Source organism: Narcine bancroftii, chromosome 13, assembly GCF_036971445.1.
Source record: "Narcine bancroftii isolate sNarBan1 chromosome 13, sNarBan1.hap1, whole genome shotgun sequence".
Classification (NCBI taxonomy): domain Eukaryota; kingdom Metazoa; phylum Chordata; class Chondrichthyes; order Torpediniformes; family Narcinidae; genus Narcine; species Narcine bancroftii.
The window spans coordinates 27,620,269-27,637,951 of record NC_091481.1 but is presented as its reverse complement, the minus strand read 5'-3'; the positions used below and the strand labels follow the sequence as shown (position 1 = coordinate 27,637,951).

The 17,683-nt window shown below is 40.5% G+C and overlaps 1 long non-coding RNA gene across 2 annotated transcripts; it reads left to right on the top strand.

Annotated features, from left to right (window-relative positions):
* The first annotated feature begins 244 nt into the window (after positions 1-244).
* LOC138748632 (uncharacterized) lies at positions 245-17,214 on the top strand. Of its 2 annotated transcripts, none has more exons than XR_011348198.1 (3): positions 245-395; positions 6,094-6,174; positions 16,979-17,214. It is a non-coding gene; the product is annotated as an uncharacterized lncRNA (long non-coding RNA). The 2 variants fall into 2 exon arrangements; XR_011348197.1 differs by having other exon boundaries at positions 6,094-6,193.
* The last annotated feature ends 469 nt before the right edge of the window (positions 17,215-17,683 follow it).

The window sequence follows — 17,683 nt, the reverse complement described above, 5'->3', positions numbered from 1 at the left end:
GGTTGAAGAAACCTTGACCCTTTTTTTTCCTATTACTTGTAATAGTAACCAAAGCCATTAAAGTGTTAAATTGTTTAAAATTGCCTTACAAGTACAAGAGGAGTGCTCAAAACTGAAGCACATTCATTAACTATGTGTTATCAAACCCTTTTCTGTTTGATTATCTGCAGTCACCATGGTGATAGTTAAGAGACCCTGCTGTGACTAGCTATTGCTATGGGAAACATGACTGGTTGGTCCAAAAACACAATTGAGTGCACTTAAGTCTGAAGAAGGAGTTACCAATTGCCACCTACACTTTTGCCATTAATTTTAATTCAATTCTTTCAACATCCACAGTAAGATATTATGCAGATACAGATGGAAAGAACAGCACATGTCAGTATTGGTATGAGGTCTGTGCAATTTTCTTGTAATCAGACATTCTTATTATTTCCAGTTATCACCTGACTATTCTAGTAATTCAGATTATTGTTTACTTTTGAATGTGATTGCATTCACATGTTGTATTGACCTTCACCAGAAACAAAATAAATTCACATACGATTAAAATCACTCCCCTAATTTCAGTTTCAGCCATATGGAAAAGTAGAGTTAAGTTCTTGACATGAGAGCTTTTTGGGGGAAAATCTAAACAACCTTTTTTTTCCCCCACTCACCTCCCTCTGTGATTGCTTAAGGTGGTAGGTGAGTGGGAAGGGAAGGTTGAGAACCACTGTTCTAGACCCAATTGTTACTGAAATATTTTGCTGGAGGAAAAATTGTCATTGGTCCATTTCCTTTGGAGTTCTGAAACCGTGCACATAACAAGTCTTAGATCAAGAAAAATATACTCTGCATGCTCTGCCGGCAGTTCTCAGAAGTTGCCAGACAGGATCAAGTCCTTTAATGGAGTCATCAGGTATTAATGGCAGTGTGAGAGAGAGGAAGTATATTGTAGTGAATATGAACAAGTTTATTTTGATTGTGTGATGACATTGTTTAATGGGTTTAATGTATCATATATGTTAAACGTTGAGTGAGTGGGGAAGGGGAGTGAAGGAGGGAGGGGAGGGGGGAAAAAGGGGAGAAAATGACACTGCGTATATTCAAGAGGGAAATGTTTGTGTGTATTTTGGTCAGTAGGGTTCATAGTGTGAAAAATAAGAAAATTTAATAAAGACTATGAACAAGTGATGGTTTTATCCAAAAAGATTGCCAACCATTGATTCAGAAGATTTCTATTGGAGTCACACCACACTCCCAAAATTGTGCATCCTTTATTCAACCAGATCAATGATTGCCATCCAACCAGTAAACTAGAATCCTGGTGGCAAAGGCACCATGTAGTACACGGGTAATGAACTGGCCTCCCTCTGACATCAACATTGTCATCCCAGTCAGCAGTAAATGTCTGAGGAAGATACATCACGGCATGTGGCTGTGATTTTGATTTAGATATTGAAGGGTGTGGGGAATGAGGGAAATTAAACTGGAGGAATATTGAAGGATGGGGAGAGTGAGAGGAGGGAAAGATATTAAAGACTGGTTAGGTGGCACAGTGATAGAGTGGAGTTACTACCTCTCAGAGTGAAATACGAAAGTCTACAGATGCTGTGATTGTAGTAAAAACACTCCGAAATGTTGGACGAACTCAGTCAGTCTTGCACCATCCATAGGAGATAAAGATATCAGTATATTTCCAATGTTTCAGGCCTGACCCTTTCTTCAACAAATAGGCAAAGAATAAGCAAAAAACAGGAAATTTCAGAATGGAGACAAGGTTGGCTGGGGGAGGAGTCCAGACCAACAAAATATCTTAGTTGGATATGATAAGGTGAGAATTGATTTTGTTTGTACAAAAAAAGACCGAAGGAAAAGGGAGAGAGAGAGGGACAGACTTGGGGAAGCTGACAGGGGAAGGGGTAGGGGGTGCATTAAAGGAATGTCAAAAAAATCAATGATGATGCCATCCAGTTGGTGGGTGCCCACACGGAAGATGCAGGTGGTCTCAGTCTGGCAGTTCACGAGACCATAGAGACATCTCACCAAGGGGAAATGAAATGGATGGCCACTGGGAGATCCATGCTATTGCAGCGGACAGATCCAAGGTGCTCACAACAAAGTGATCTCCCAGTCTGCGCCCAGTCTCTCCGATGTAGAGGAAACCACAATGGGAATCCTGGATGCAGTAAATGACCTCTGCAGATTCACAAGTGAAATGTTGCTTCACTTTGAAGAAATCTTTGGGCCCCCAAATGGTAGTGAGTGAGGAGGTGTGGGCGCAAGTGAAGCATCTCGCGATCACAGAGTTAGGTACCAAAGGGAGGGAGGGAGGAGTGGACAAGTGAGTCACAGAGGGAGCAGTCCCCGCAGAAGGTGGAGAGAGGAGGAGAAGGGAATATGTGTCTAGTGGTGGGATCATGTAGTAGGTGGTGGAAATGGCAGAGGGGGATGTTTTGGATGCAGAGGCTGGTGCTAGGAGAAGACAAAAGGAATCCGGTCCTTGATACATGTGGGGGCAAAGGGAACCAGGGCAGATGTGCAGGTAATGGAGGATATGTGGGTGGGGGCCGAGTTGACGGTGGTAAAGGGAAAACCACATTGTTTGAAGAAACAGAGCATCTCTGATGATCTGGCATAGAAGACCTAATCCTGGGAGCAGATGCAGCAGAGACAGAGGAATTGAGAGAATGAAATGGAATAGAATCTTTAGAGGGGACAGGACATGTAGTCGAGGTAGCTGTGGGAGTTGGTGGGTTTGTAAAAGATGTCTGTCAAATATTTGTCTCCTGAGATGGAGACAAAAAGATCAAGGAAAGAGAGAGTGTTGCTAGAGATAGATCAAGTGAATTTGAGATTGGGTTGGAAGTTGCAGCAAAGAAGATGAAGTCAACAAGCTCATCGTGGGTGCATGAGGTAGGACCAAAGTAGTCGTCAATGTAGCAGAGGAAGAGTTGAGGGGCCTTGCCCATGTAGGCTTGTAGCATGGATTGCTCCACATATCCTGCCTGTTTCTCTATGTTATTATAATTCTTTGGCACCCTTATATTATTTCCATATCAGCACACACAAGATGATACCACAACACTTTGGGAACATTGCAAGACAACCTGGGGACACCTTGGACCACATAGCATGAATCCTGCAGTGCCAACCAGGAAGGGCGAAGTGGAGAAAGATTAATTTACTTTATTTAATATTTAATTTGCTTAGCTAGACTTCCCATCATGCCTTATGATAATTAATTTACAACAATTCATAAATAAATCTCTTAATTAAAGGAGCCTTTAGATTGAGTTACCATTGCTCCAGTCTGTTCCTTGTTAGTTACTCCTGGCAATGTGCCAAACCATTAGCTGAGGAAGGCAAGGGGATGTGAATGATTGGTCAGCAGGATGAATGGGATGGGAATGGATATGACTGGAAAATCAAGATCACTAGCCAAAGTCTGGGGTGGTATTTTTATTATCTTGTGAATGTTTAATGTAATCAACAAGCTATAAACCTTAATTTTAAATAAGGTGAAGTACCTACACACTGGTACTGTCCTGAATGGAGCTCAAGAATCTACTGGGCTAATGACATCTTTAACCGCAAGAGTCAAAGAAATCAAGTGGACTCTGTATGGGCCTTTTTTTGATCATTGTGAGAGGCTTTTATCCAAGGATTGAGTGGTAAAGCTAGTCACAGATTTAAGGTGTGGATGTGATAGCAAAAAGTCAAGAAACTGAGGATGATGTCACCTGTGTTCAGGAGCAAGATCTGTAAGTGACTCATTAGGTGTTGGCTGGTTTATTTGTGGAATTTTGTACTTAATAAACTCCTGATCTTTGTGCAACTATGACCAGATCTCTATTACTGGTTCCTGCTAATTTTGTGTTGCCTGAAAACCATTTCATGTCTACAAAATCCACTACCCTCCCCCAACCTACCATTTGTGGGCTTCATCTGAATTCTGCTAAAAAGGCTTGATTTTGCTCTTCATACAGTAAAGAATTCAAGCAACCAGCAAAAAAAAACACTATGGAAAGTTTTTTTTCCCCAGAAGCCTTGCCGTTCGGTGTGGGCGTTCACGTCTCTCCCTCCATTACGGTCTCTGACCCTCCAAATTACAATTGTTGCCTCCCCTGTTTCTAACCATGATGTTAATCCATCTATCATTTTCATTCTCTGCCTGCCTGTTTCTTTTTCCTTCCAACTTTCCAGTTGTAACTAAATGTTCCAATGTATCTCTTCGCATGATGTGTCCAAAGAATTCTGATTGCTCTTTTCTGATTCTTTTAAATAATGTACATTTTGTTTTCATCCTTTGTAGAACTTCATTGTTTGTTATCCTGTCTGTATATGATAGCATTCTTCTGAGAAACCACATCTCTGCTGCATTGATTCTTTTTCCCCACTGAATTTATGATGGTCCATGACTCACAGCCATTCATCACCATAGGAAGAATGTGGCAACTGAGAATTTGAAGGCGGACGTCAATTGCTATTTTGTTGTTCGTTAGGATGTCTCTCATTTCTATAAATGCTGTTCTTGCCTTTATGTCTATTTGCAGAATGTTAATAGGTAAAAAATACAAAAGTTTAAAATTGGCACCCCCTATCAGTTAGTTCGCCAATCACGCAATGGGAAAATTTACTTATCTGGCATATACCAATTCCCAATGGTGCCGGATACTGTATATGCGTAATACAGTACCAGACATCACATTGTGGATTAAACTTGAAAAAGTGGACACACACTTTCATCAATAAAATGGAGTCAGAAAAATACATCCATACCCATAGCAACATGGCTTCAGTTGAGTGGATGCAGTATTTCAGTGCTCTGCAGTCTCAATGTTGTTATTCAGTGCACATCTCCCAGCTATTTTCTTGTTCTTTTCAAGCTTCAAGCTTCAAGGTTACTGAGAGAAAACTTCATTGATAATATGATAAACAGCTTCTTTATTTGAATAAGATCAGTAAAACAGTGAGATTTAATGTCACAGAATTTCAAAACTCAATTTTTATTTTTCAAGCTGTTCAAAATTACCCAGCAGCATTTGGAGAATATGTGATTAAAATCTTGATCATGGCAAAAAAAAACAATTTTGTGCATCAGTATCATGTGCAAATAGGAAAATCTTGCATAACCTAATGTACGCAATGTAATTGTGGAAGTGAATGCAGGGACTGAGAGAGGACATTCTTGCTTATATGGATAAGCAGTGATATCTTCCCAGAGCAGTTCCATAGGAAATAATATTTTCTTGCAGGACTACTCATTGACGATTGCTACTAAACCAACAAGGACTGATTTCACCGCTGCTGTGCAAAACTGTATGGAGAATGACTTCGCCTAATGTTGTCTGATGCAGAAGTAAGCAGAGGCAAAACAAATAATCTTGACCGTAAATGGATGATTGAAAATCTAAAATGATTCAATTCAACAGAGAATTGGTTCCACTCAGAAGCTAACAATTTTCAGATACATAAAAATGACTTTAACAAAAGGTGCACAATCAAATTTCTCTGGCCCGGTCACCTGAGTGGGAAGTTTGCATGTTCAATTCCCATTGCAATATTTGAGCACAGGATGCTCATAAAATGGATTGATAAATTTACAAATTAAAATGGGAGGCCAACCTTTGCACCACACTTCAAACTGTGTGTACCTTTAGACTCCTTACTTCAGGAAGGATATCAGTATATCGGAAGCAGAGCAGAGAAGTACCACAAAACTGATACACGAAATGATTGCATTATATCCAATGGAAAGTTAATGGAATTAGCTTTGTACATGTTGGAGCAGAAGAATGTGAGAGGTGACAATGACTGAAATGGTTTAAGTACTGGGGGAGGGGGGGGTCTTGATTGGGAGGATGTGAAGAACATATTTCTTCTTGTGAGAGCAAGAACTAGGGTAAGCCATCCAAACTAATGTTTATTTGTAAATTTCTTTCAGAAAGGGTGGTGGAAGCAGAAAATGGGTATTTTTAAAGGAAAAAAAAAAGATAAATTCTTGCAAGAAGAAATACCCAACTGACCCTCATTGCATTCATAACCTTAAATGATCAATCTCTCCTTCAATAGTGCAGTCATGAATAAAATTTTATAAATGTTTTACAGGAATTCACTTGGATTTCTTCATCTGCATCAATACACACAGGCTGTGTCAGCGAAGCCACATCTTGCAAATGATGTATAAAGGTCATCTTTAATTCTAAAGGTTTTTATTTAGTTCATGTTTCTCTTTCATTGACACTGCCTGTCAGTTTTCTTCTGAGCACATTGCTTTGGTATCTTCCTTGCCCCAAATATGACACTCATTTCCACTTCTTGGACTGAACACATTTGTCCTTGTTATTCTGTATCTTAAAAACACCAAGATCTTAAACTTCCACAACCTTTCATCTCAAAATCTACAGAATCTATGCTTAACACCACTACTCCATCACAACACAGAGTACAATCCTGCTTTTCACACCTTCCGTGCTCACCTGTACTAATGGGCCCTGACATTCACTTGACCTCTCTAACTGACTCCAAGGTTGATTAATTATTGGGTACCAATAATATGCAGTAAGAATAAGTATCATGTATCTTTACCTTTACTATTTAAAGTACACCATTTGACCTGTTGAGTTTCTCTAGCATTCGATTTGTGTTTTTACATTTACAATTCTGTTTACTGACATTTTCATCTTTCCATGGATCTAAGCAATGAGGGGAGGGGAAGCTGGGGTTAAGTGGGTGAACAGTACTGAAAAATCCAATGCCAAGTGAATATGTCAATTTAAACCTTTACATTTAAGAAAAGCCTGAAGCAAAAAAAAACCCAATTAGTTGTGAATTTCCTACTCACTGTTGCATATGCTGTGTGGAACTCCAGTCAATAGTTCCATCTCCAGACTGCTGAGTTGAAGTGAATTAATACCATCCTGTGTACCAAGTTTCCCTGGATCAGTGGATCTCTTTTGCCCAAACAACTTCCTGCTATCTGAGCTCCAAATCCAACTAATGAGTCACCTGACTCCAATTGCCAGGTGCAGCCTTCAGATAAAATCCCTGCTGAAGTCTGCTACAAGCCAATCTTCCCACATATTATTCAGAAAAATTAAGTTGAATATTTAATATTAGACACAGTAGCATCTTTCCTTTAAATGAACAAACTCCATTTCTGAGGGAAAGGTAACTGTTTTTCCTTCCATATGTTCAGTCTACCATGCTAGTTTTTCCACTTTTGTTCTCCATAAATACAAGAAGTCAATCATCTGAGCCACAGGTCATCTCTGCAAGAGTTCCTCAAGCTACTATGACACACCAATGGCATCATGAAGAAAGCCTCTACTTCCTCAGGAGTTTGCGGATGAGCTAGTGGAGTTGTTCAAGTGAACCGGTACGGACTTGAAGGGCCGACATGGCCTGTTTCCGTGCTGTAAACGGTTATATGGTTATCTGGTTATACATATTTGAGAAAAGACATGCTGGTGTTGGAGAGGTATCAGAGAAGATTTACTAGAATGGTACCAGGAATAAAAGGGTTAGTAATATAAGGAATGATTGTCAGCTCTTGGACTGTACAGAAGTATGAGAGGGGACCTCAAGAGGCATTTTGAATCCTATAAGGCCTGGACAGAGTAGATAGGGCAAGGATGTTTCCCATGGTAGGGGATTCCGAGATGCGGAAACATCAGAGAATCGTGAGTCTGTGGAACTTGCTGCCACTGCAGTTGTTTAAATGAGGTTGTTGTGTGTATTTAAGGCAGAAATTAACAGGTACTTGATTAGTAAGGGCATCAAGGGATATAGGTAGAAAGCCGGGGGTGGGGGGGGGGGGTTGAGTGGGAGGATGGACCAACTCATAATTAGAATGGAAGAGCAGACTTGATGGGCCAATGGGCCTACTTCTGTTCCTGAATCTTATGATAATGTCCCAGACCTAACAATCTTGAGCTGCTCCATCAATGACCTTACTTCAATCATAAGGTCAGAAGCAGGGGAGTGGTGTCATTAGGGTTGGTGTCACCCACCACACCCCCCCACCATATACCGAGTGTATGGGTGTACTGTGAGTAGGTATGTGTTCCTTGTATGTCTGGCATGGCAGCGGCGGTGGTACTGAGCAGGATGGGGGATGGGGGAGAGATGGGGGGGGAATGGGGGAGAGATGGGGGGGGGGGAATGGGGGAGAGATGGGGGGGGGGGATGGCCCTGATCGGAGCACATTAGAAGGTTCAAAAAGTAAATTAACATAGAGTTTTAGCCTTGTAGGTCTATTGATACAAGTAAGCAAGGCTAAGGAAAAATGTTTTTGTTGTTATAACTAACTACAGGGATATTTTCATAAAAAATAATAAATTTCTGCTGAAACGCTCCACAAAAATTTTATAGACAGTCGTTTTGGTGCCACCCCCTCAGATGATGACACCCGGTGTGGTCCGTCCCCCCCCTCCCACCCACCTACCCCCAGAAGCAGGGATGAGTGCTGATTATGCAATGATGAGCACCATTTTTTAAACCATATAACAATTTACAGAATGGAAACAGACCTCTCTAGTCCACACCAATTTACGTGAAACTCCACTAGTCCCACCTACCCACTCCCTGGCCCATTACCCTCCAACCCCTTCACATCCATGCACTCACCTAACCCCCTCTTAAATGACAGAATTGACCCTGCCGCAACTACCTCTTCCGGAAGATCATTCCACTCAGTCACCACTCTCTGAGTGAAGAAGCATCCTCTTATATTACTCCTAAAGTTTTTCCTCCTCACCCTTAACTTATGACCCCTTGTTCCAATCTCCCCTACCCTCAGGGGATAGAGCAGGTCATATCCAAATACAACAAGAGCTGAACAATATTCATGCCTGAGCTGAAAAGTGGCAAGTAAAATTCATGCCACAGAAGTGCCAGGCAATGACAATATCCAGCAAGAGAAAATTCATTTCTAGCCCCCGAACATCCAATGGCATTACCAACACTGTCAATATCTCGAGGGTTACTAATGACCTCTTGCAGCCACATACACCATGTCAATGCAAGAGTAGGTTAGAGGTTGAGACTCATCTCCTAACACCCCAAAGCCTGTCCACCACCGACAAGACTCAAGTCAGATGGAATAATCTCCACTTGCAAGGATGAGTGCAGCTTCAATAAAAATATAGAAGCTTGAAATCATAGAGGATGTAGCCCATATGATAGGAACCCCATCCATCGCCATTTACTCACTCTGCAGTGAAGTTCCACCATCGGCAGGATGTACTTCAGTAACTCACCAAGACCCCTTGGATAGGACATTCCAAACCCATGGCCTCTAGGACAAGAGCAGCACAAGCATGCAAACATCACTAACTGCAAGTCATCCTCCAGGCTATACATGATTCTGACTTGTAAATATATCATTGTTCCTCCACTATCGCAAAGGTTCCTTTTATTGTCACTGAATGCAATATACAGTAAAATCCCTGCTACTGGAATTCAAGCAACTGGCAATAAAATCTCAGAAAACAAATGGGTAAAAAATCCAGAACTTTCAAAATTGGCAAGCCTCCCCATTAGTTCGCCATTTGTGCAACACGCAGTCTCATGCAACCGAGAACTTCACTTATCTACCAATCCCCATAGGTGCTGGATACCAGGGATTTTACTCTCCATGATGTACATATCTCTGGCTCATATTAAATGCTACCTCAGCCTGTGAAGTTCAAATTCCTTGAAAGACTGAAAACTAAACTTCCACAATACAATTTTAATGTTTCTTTTGCATTCAGTATGAATGAATATACTAAATAATATTGTCCACATTCTGACTGGGACAACACTCTGCATTGTGTTAATAGGACTTTGTACTTTCGAGCAAGAAGTGCCTTTGTGTGTATACACATTGTTTGCCCCTTCCACGTTCTCTTTAAATCCAATGCTTTACATATTCAGAGTTAATTGCTGGATTTGACTTGGAACTGTGAAACATTTGCTACCTTCACAGTTTGCTTCCTATTACAACCTACAGGCTTTCATAACCCAGCCTTGGCACCCTCCAATTGAGCTCATCCTCTCCTTTTTGCCAAATTCTACAGAACACCAAAATGGTACTCAAAGGGTTAAACTATTGAACTGGTTTGTATCTCTTTGTGCATAGATTAACAGCACATCCAAATGAGGTGTTGAATATAATTCCATACAGATTTTTTTTTAAGAATACTTGTGGTAGATTAATCCAAAGTGGGGCTAGACTGCTCACTGGTGATGCAATACACAAAAGATGGTGGAATTTGCAATACTCTCTCCCTGAAAAGCATATGTAACAAAATCAAATCAAAATGTCATAATACAGAGGAGTACATTTTAGATTTACAATGATCTAATTGAATGGAAAATGATGACAACACATGGTTATCTGTGGAAATGGATCACTATTTATAAAATTAAAAAGATGTAATGGTGAACCATGATTTTTTTTAGATGGAATAAGTAAACAGCAGGATTTAGGGAGAACTGTTAACCCATTTTTAGAAAACCTTAATTTAACTGAGCAGCCACCAGGTTTAGAATCAAAGCTGCTGTCTAGCTGGCTTGTTACCATCACTGATTGGAAAGCTGGAACAAATTCGATTAGTGTAGACAATAAAAAGCTTTGAGTGTGATTAAAATTTACACCGTGTCTCTAACCACATTCGAAATGGTGTCCACAGACTGACGCCGATTACCTGTTTCTGTGTGCCAATGTAAACTTGCAGTGTTCTCACTATGAATAGGCCTGGCATAGACCCTTGACCAATGTCAGGATTAGCTTAGGTATAGTGCAGAATCAATAAATCCTAGATTTCCCTTTGCCTGTCATTCATTGCAGTTCTTGTGTCCCATCACTGGGATGTACAAATCACCAGAATAAATAAAGGAGTAAGTCATGTTGGTTGTGAAAATCACAATGTTATGTTGGAAACACATAACCAAATAGTATATGGAAGAGCTGAACATGTGTTTACTACTGTCTTTCTCATATTAAACTGTGCGAAATGGTCATTTTTAAAGTGGCCTCTCACATTTTCCTTCAAAGGAAGTGAAAATCAGGAATGGTGCATAACTATGAGCAATTAACTCTGAGAGGGATCAAAGATGAGGGGGTGCAATGGGAAAACTGGATCCATATTGCCCCTCCTGAGTTCAGATTAAAGTTCCAGGATGAAAAGAAGAGAAAAAATGACTTTGATTCTATGTAGCAGAAATTCCATAGTCATCTGACTTTCCAAAATTGTCTTTGCGATTGATTTCATAGATTGATTCACAGGATCACACAGCACGGAAATAGGTCATTCAGTTCAACTCAAAATATCATGATCAAAAATTCCTGAACTTCAGATATACTACGTACTGTCTTTAGCTCCGCATGCATAATCACTCCTCTTGGCTGTCAACACTTGACCCAACACTAAAGCAGTGTGATTTTACAGAGCTGTCACTCTTTATTTTTAGTTTTGCAAATTGTTAACCTTTATATCTAAATTTTATTTTGTCTGAGTCACACAATCAGGATATGTGACATCCTTCCTGAAACAACTCCTAATAAATCTACTAAATGTTATGTTGGATGATTTGCTTCACTTGTCCTTCCTGTGCTGGTATGACTGGAATGGAAGACTTAATCCATGGGATTAGCACATTTTTGGTCCTTAATCTAAACACAGATCTTCCCCAAGTTAGAAATGCCAAATTTATTGGACACCCAATACATACAAACAAGTGTTGGAAGGCCATCAGGATGGGGCTGGATTTGCTGGCGCTGTGGGATTGCAGGCAGGTATCCTTTGTTGGATGGGAATGAGACATCCCTACATGCTATCTTTCCCCACCTCTTCTTGATCCACAATAATCAGGACCTGGGTTAAGCCAAGTAGAACTGAGAGCACTGAACAGATGTAGTCACTCACTCCCTGAGTCAGTGAGAGCAGCTGGCGGACACTCATCTTGCGCCAGTTCACCGTTCTGTCACAGCTGACTCTGTGATCCTCTCCAACACATTATTTTCCTTCATTTCTGACTTCTAAGCAGTGCAGATTGTGAACAATTCTTAGAAACAGAACCAGATCATAACCTGGGGACTTCCTGTATTGTACCTCACCGGTTAAGATAACCACAAATAAGCCAAGCATCCGCTGTGTAGCAAGGAGAAAGTGAGTGGTGACTCCTTCTGAAGGTAGGGAGTGGAGGAGCTGGTTAGTGAAGGAGAAAAAGTGTACAGTCTCATATTGTAAAATTTGTGGCACAGACTCATAGAACCCTTCAGCCCATTGTGCTCATGTCAACCATCAAACCCCAATCTATACCAGTCTTGCTTTCAAGCACTTTCTAAATTGTCTTCCATGTCTTGGTGACTGAAGTATTTGTCCACAGATTATTTTAGAATCTGTGAGAGTACCTTCCTCGGGCCGTGAATTCCAGATCAGAACTCTCTTCTGACTGAAGAATACTTCCTCAGATCCCCACCATAATCCTACACTATCTAGTTTTGGATATCTCTAATTTGTCTGCCTTATTTTAACATCTTATAGTTTTGTATACTCAATCCGATCTCTCCTCAGGTTTCTTAGAGTAAGAAACGCAAATCCATCCTATCCACTATCTCCTCATAAGTAAAAAGTTCTATCCTAGGTTACATCCTAGGTTACATCCTGGTAAATTGCCCCCATATCCTCGCCAGTGCAATCATATCATTCTTATCGTGTGACAAATAAAAGTGCATACAATGCACCAAACGCATGAAGGCCAGTATTTCTTATGACTTCTTCACTACCCTACATACCTTCAGGGATCTATGGATGTACACCAAGGCCCTCTGTTCTTCAATATTCTTGGGGCCCTACCATTCATCTTGCATGTCCAACCATTAATAGACTTCCCCAAATTCTTTACCTCATATATCAACATTATGCTGATCAATATTCTTATTCTCCTTTTCTCCAGCTTCAATTGTCCTGAATGCTTGGTTCCTATAGTTAGTTTAGAGTTAATTATCCAGAGCCCTTCCTGTACTCCATGTCACCTCCATCACAGCTTACAGGGATAGCCCAGTAAAATGATTAGTCAAATAGCTTCATCGGTGTTCAGAGTATTCCTGGTTCCAAAGATGGAGTGGGTCACCAGTGCAGAACAAAGATGGAATATGGCATGAGGGCCACAACATTTCAATTAGGCAGCAATATGACTGTCAAAAAAAAAATCCCCGGTCCTCGAGTTATCATTGCCTATTTATGGGGGAGTGGAACATTGGTAGCAATTAACAAGTAAACAATCTATTCCATTAATGCCAATGTCACTCGACACCTTGCAGATCCTAGTGTGTTACATCACACACCAAATAATGATGCTACAGATTATCGTTCAGAAGGATGGCAGTCTTTATTAAATAAAGTCTGAGAATTATCACTATATTATGCTTGCATACATGTCTCTAGGGTACTGAAGAAATTGTAGTATTCTATATTTAGTTTATTTATGAACGCAAGAGGATAGTTGGCATGGTGACAGCTGTAGGAAGCTCATTAACAAAGTCCCCTGAGACCATATATGGGGAATCTTTGAAGGGAATTAGTGAGGGGTTTCAAATATGGAGCAAGTAATATTATGAGAAAATGTAAGTACTTTGCTCTGCTCTATTTAAACTCTTGTACGCTTGTTATTTCAGTAGTTTGGGGTGAAATTTTTTATTCTCCCATCAGTTCAGTAACCATAAAAATGTAGAATTTCCATTGCAAACTCAGATAGTACATTTCCTGTCTGCACAATATTGTATGACCCTTGATGTAATTTTTTGACCATCTCCTGAGCTTCATTCTCCACCTGCTCAATTAACCTCTCTCTTTTCCTCCTCAGATCTCTTCTTGTAATATTTTATCCCCCTTATCTAATCTTTCTGACCTCTTGATCCACTTTTTGGCTTCCAGTAATCTTCTCAGTTCCCAGTCTCAAACTGCCATCCCCAAAATTCCTTCAACTTTCTCCTCTGTCCAAGCTAGGAGAAATCAGAAGTTGAGCCATGTTATGTGGTTTATATGTCATTCATACAAACCTAACCCTGTGCCCTTCAGGACCACAGGTATCTCCTCCTATTTTGAGATGAGTTCAAGCGAGAAGTTCTTCTTGACCACGCCTTAGAACTTCAAAAGTGTTCCAATCTTTTCCAGAGACCTTGATGTTTTCATTTCACATAAAGCCCTTTTAATCTCTTGCAAGTCTGTGGTAACATTGACACTGGATCAGATTGTATTGCGGAACAGAGTCAAGAGCCAAGGAATTGTTGAAAGTGCGTTTTAAGCATGTCCTGATTGCCTCTTTGTCCTTGTAAAACTGCCTTCCATCCTTGAGTCTCAATTGCATGTTTGAGACACAAATGGTTGGACAGCTAAATAATCCTGGAATGTAATGGATATTGGCTACCAGTAGTTAATAAATGCACTAGGCTCTTTCTCCCACTGTTCATTCTTTATAATCATTAAAAAGCAATATCTTATCTAAAGAGACATTATAATAATTAGCAAGAACCATATGGTGATTTATAATTATTTACAGCTTTCATGGAATTTATTTTACATTATTTTTTTACAAAGTTGCATCATTAGTCAGGTCAGCAAGATATATGTCAGGAAACTTGGAAACTGAGGTTGTGAACAGATTTGAAACTCAGACTTATGTTTCAAATGCGGTTACAAAGCTGACAGCAAATGTAAACAGCGATTAAACATTGCTGCACTTTCAGAGAAATTTGTTTCACTTACCAATGAAACAGATACTTTATAAAATAAAAACAATTTACAAATAAATACGAAATTAATATGAAATGAGAAATCTGGCATGAAAAGTTCTCTTTGCACAGATAATGTTTCATCTGCTATATGCTCCCAACATTAGCCATTATTAGGAGTAAAACACAAGTCTGCAGACACTGTGAATGAAGTTTTTATTACAATGCTGGAGAACTCAGTAAGGTCAAACAATGTACTTTATATAACAAGGATGAAGATACATAACCAACATTTCAGGCATGAGCTCTTCATGAGGGTATGAAGAAGATGTGGACAGACACCTGAACAAAATGGTGGTGATTGGGGGGGGTGGTGGTTGAGAAGTGGCAGGGGGGAGGATCTCCATCCCATAGGCGGGAGATCATAGGTGGATAAGGGAGGGAGCGCACACCAGCAAACAAAGAGAGGTGGGATGGCTCTGTGAATAGAGAGTTGGAGAGCTTGAGAGCAGTCAGGAGTCCAGAAGGGGAGCAATGAGAGAGAATCTCACAGAACTCCCTTTGGAGAGCAAAGGAGAACTTCTTCAGGGTAGGCATCCCTGGAAGAGATTTCACAGTTTTGACTCTGTTCCACAATAAAATTTGATCCAGTCTCAATGTTACCATCGACTGGCAAGAGATTAAAAGGGCTTTATGTGAAAGGAGTATAACAGTTATTTCTGATTTAGTTTTTTTTCCCCCATTTTTGTCAATATTACTTGTTTGTATGAAGAGAGGCAGCGACAGCAGGATTGTGATACTTTTGGTATGTCATTATTAACAAGATGCCAAAGCAAACTTCAAATATTTATATATATATTCTAATGACAGCTGTATTATTACTATTAACATAAACAGGAAACCATGAAAAAACACTAAAGATACTGTGCAGCTCAATAGCCAATCCACCACTGTTTGCTCACTGGAGTTCCAATACTGGTAAAACTGTCAGTAAACTAGTTGTCTGTAGATGCTGGAAAACTAAATTGTAAAAATTGTTCACTGACCAAAATTTTTGCTTCACTATTTATGTTAGTGATATATTTCTGCGCAATGCACACTTTCAGTAGACTTATTTGCTGAAATCTCCTCCTATCACATGACAATTAATGCAGCATTTTTAAAAATTAAATTTAGAAATACAGCACAGTGACAGGCCATTTCAGCCCACGTGTCCTTGCTGCCCAATTGCACCAATTTACAGATGTTCTGTAAACATTGTTTAAATGAAAGGCAGCATGGTTAGCTTAGTGCTTAGCGCAACGCCTTTACAGTGCCAGCGATCGGGATCAGACCGAGGCTTGAATCCTGGGCTGCCTGTAGGATTTTGTACGTTCTCCCCGTGTCTGTGTGGGTTTTCTCCAGGGGCTCTGGTATGTTTTTAAATGGTGGGAGGAAAACAGAGCCCTCCTCCTTTCCACCCTTACCAGTTCTCCCCTCCCTTGCCCCTCACCCACCCAGCCATACCTCCTCCCCCTCAATGCTGCTGCCCCCCCCTCCCCTCATCCATCTATCATCTCCTGCCTTTGCCACCCCCTTCTCCCCTTACCCTTTTGTTTGGACGCCTACTGGGATTCTCTTATATCTTGATGAAGGGCTCAAGCCTGAAACGTCAGTTCTGTATTTCTACCTTTGCTACATAAAGGACCCTGTTTGAGCTTCTCCAGCATTTTGTCATTAACCACATATATAGAGCAAGTGCTGTTGAGAAATGTAAAGGAATATGATGTTACTTATGGACAATCTGAGTCCTTTACCCCATGAGTGTGGGAAAATGATTCATTTTCAATATTTTACATGCATTAATGTGTCCACAACCCAATAAGATTTTATGTTTTGAGGTATAAGAGCAGAAGGGAAATGAACTGCAGCTTCAGTTGATATTCTGTAATTGGAACATGATCAAAGATAAATCAGAACCGGAAAATGAAGATTTTGTGCACAGTCGTTAGTCAATAGGAGAAGTAGAAAATAAACAAAAAAGGGAAGAAACACAGAGGAAATTTTCCAAAGAAGAATGGGGTTAGTAGGTTAATTGGTGTAACATGGGCATAATCGGGCGGCACAGGCTTGTAAGCTGGAAGGTCCTGTTATTGTGCTATATTTTTTTAAATGAAAAAAAAACTGAGAAAGACCAAAAAAGAAATGATTGCTGGCTTGGCAACTGCTAGAACTGGAATGCCCACTGGAAACAGAAGTATCATTGAGATTGATTATTCATCTTCCTTACAGAAGCAGAAATCACACCAGATACCTGATACAGATCTGCAAATGATTCATCCTCAACGATAATGATGTCAAGGGAGCCCCTCAATTGGATTACTGTCCTGCTACTTCCTGATAGTTGTTCAGAATCTTCAGTGAATCCACCATGACACATCATCACATATATTTTGATTGTTAAAAAATCCGTTGTTTCATGTGCATTAGGCTTACCAAATGCTGCAAATGAATGCTCAGACCTGAATTACGGCTGAATTGACAAATCAAAGAGTGTTTCGTTCAGGATCCTGTCTGCTTTTTGCTCATACTTTGATGAAGGGTTCAGGCCCAACACGTTAGTTATATATCTTTACCTCCTATACTCGCTGGAATGCTCCAGCATTTTTGTGTTTTGTAAACTACAATCATAGCATCTTCAAACTTTCCTGTTTCACTCAGAAAGTGTTTACTTGCATTTTCTCGGTCATGCCTGAAAAATGAAATCTCACCACTAGTTCCTGCATCTTTCTTTTTTCACTCAACAAATCAAGATTGTTTAGAGGGTATTTGTTTCAACAGTGAATGCTGCCCAATTCCAGGCACAGGGAGAGCAGCAGCGGCCCCGGCCCCGGTCCGGGCGAAGGGTAGACGGCGGCGGCCCCGATACGGGCAGGAGCAAGGGGGAGACGGCGGCCCCAGTCCGGGCACAGGGAGAGCAGCAGCGGCCCCGGCCCC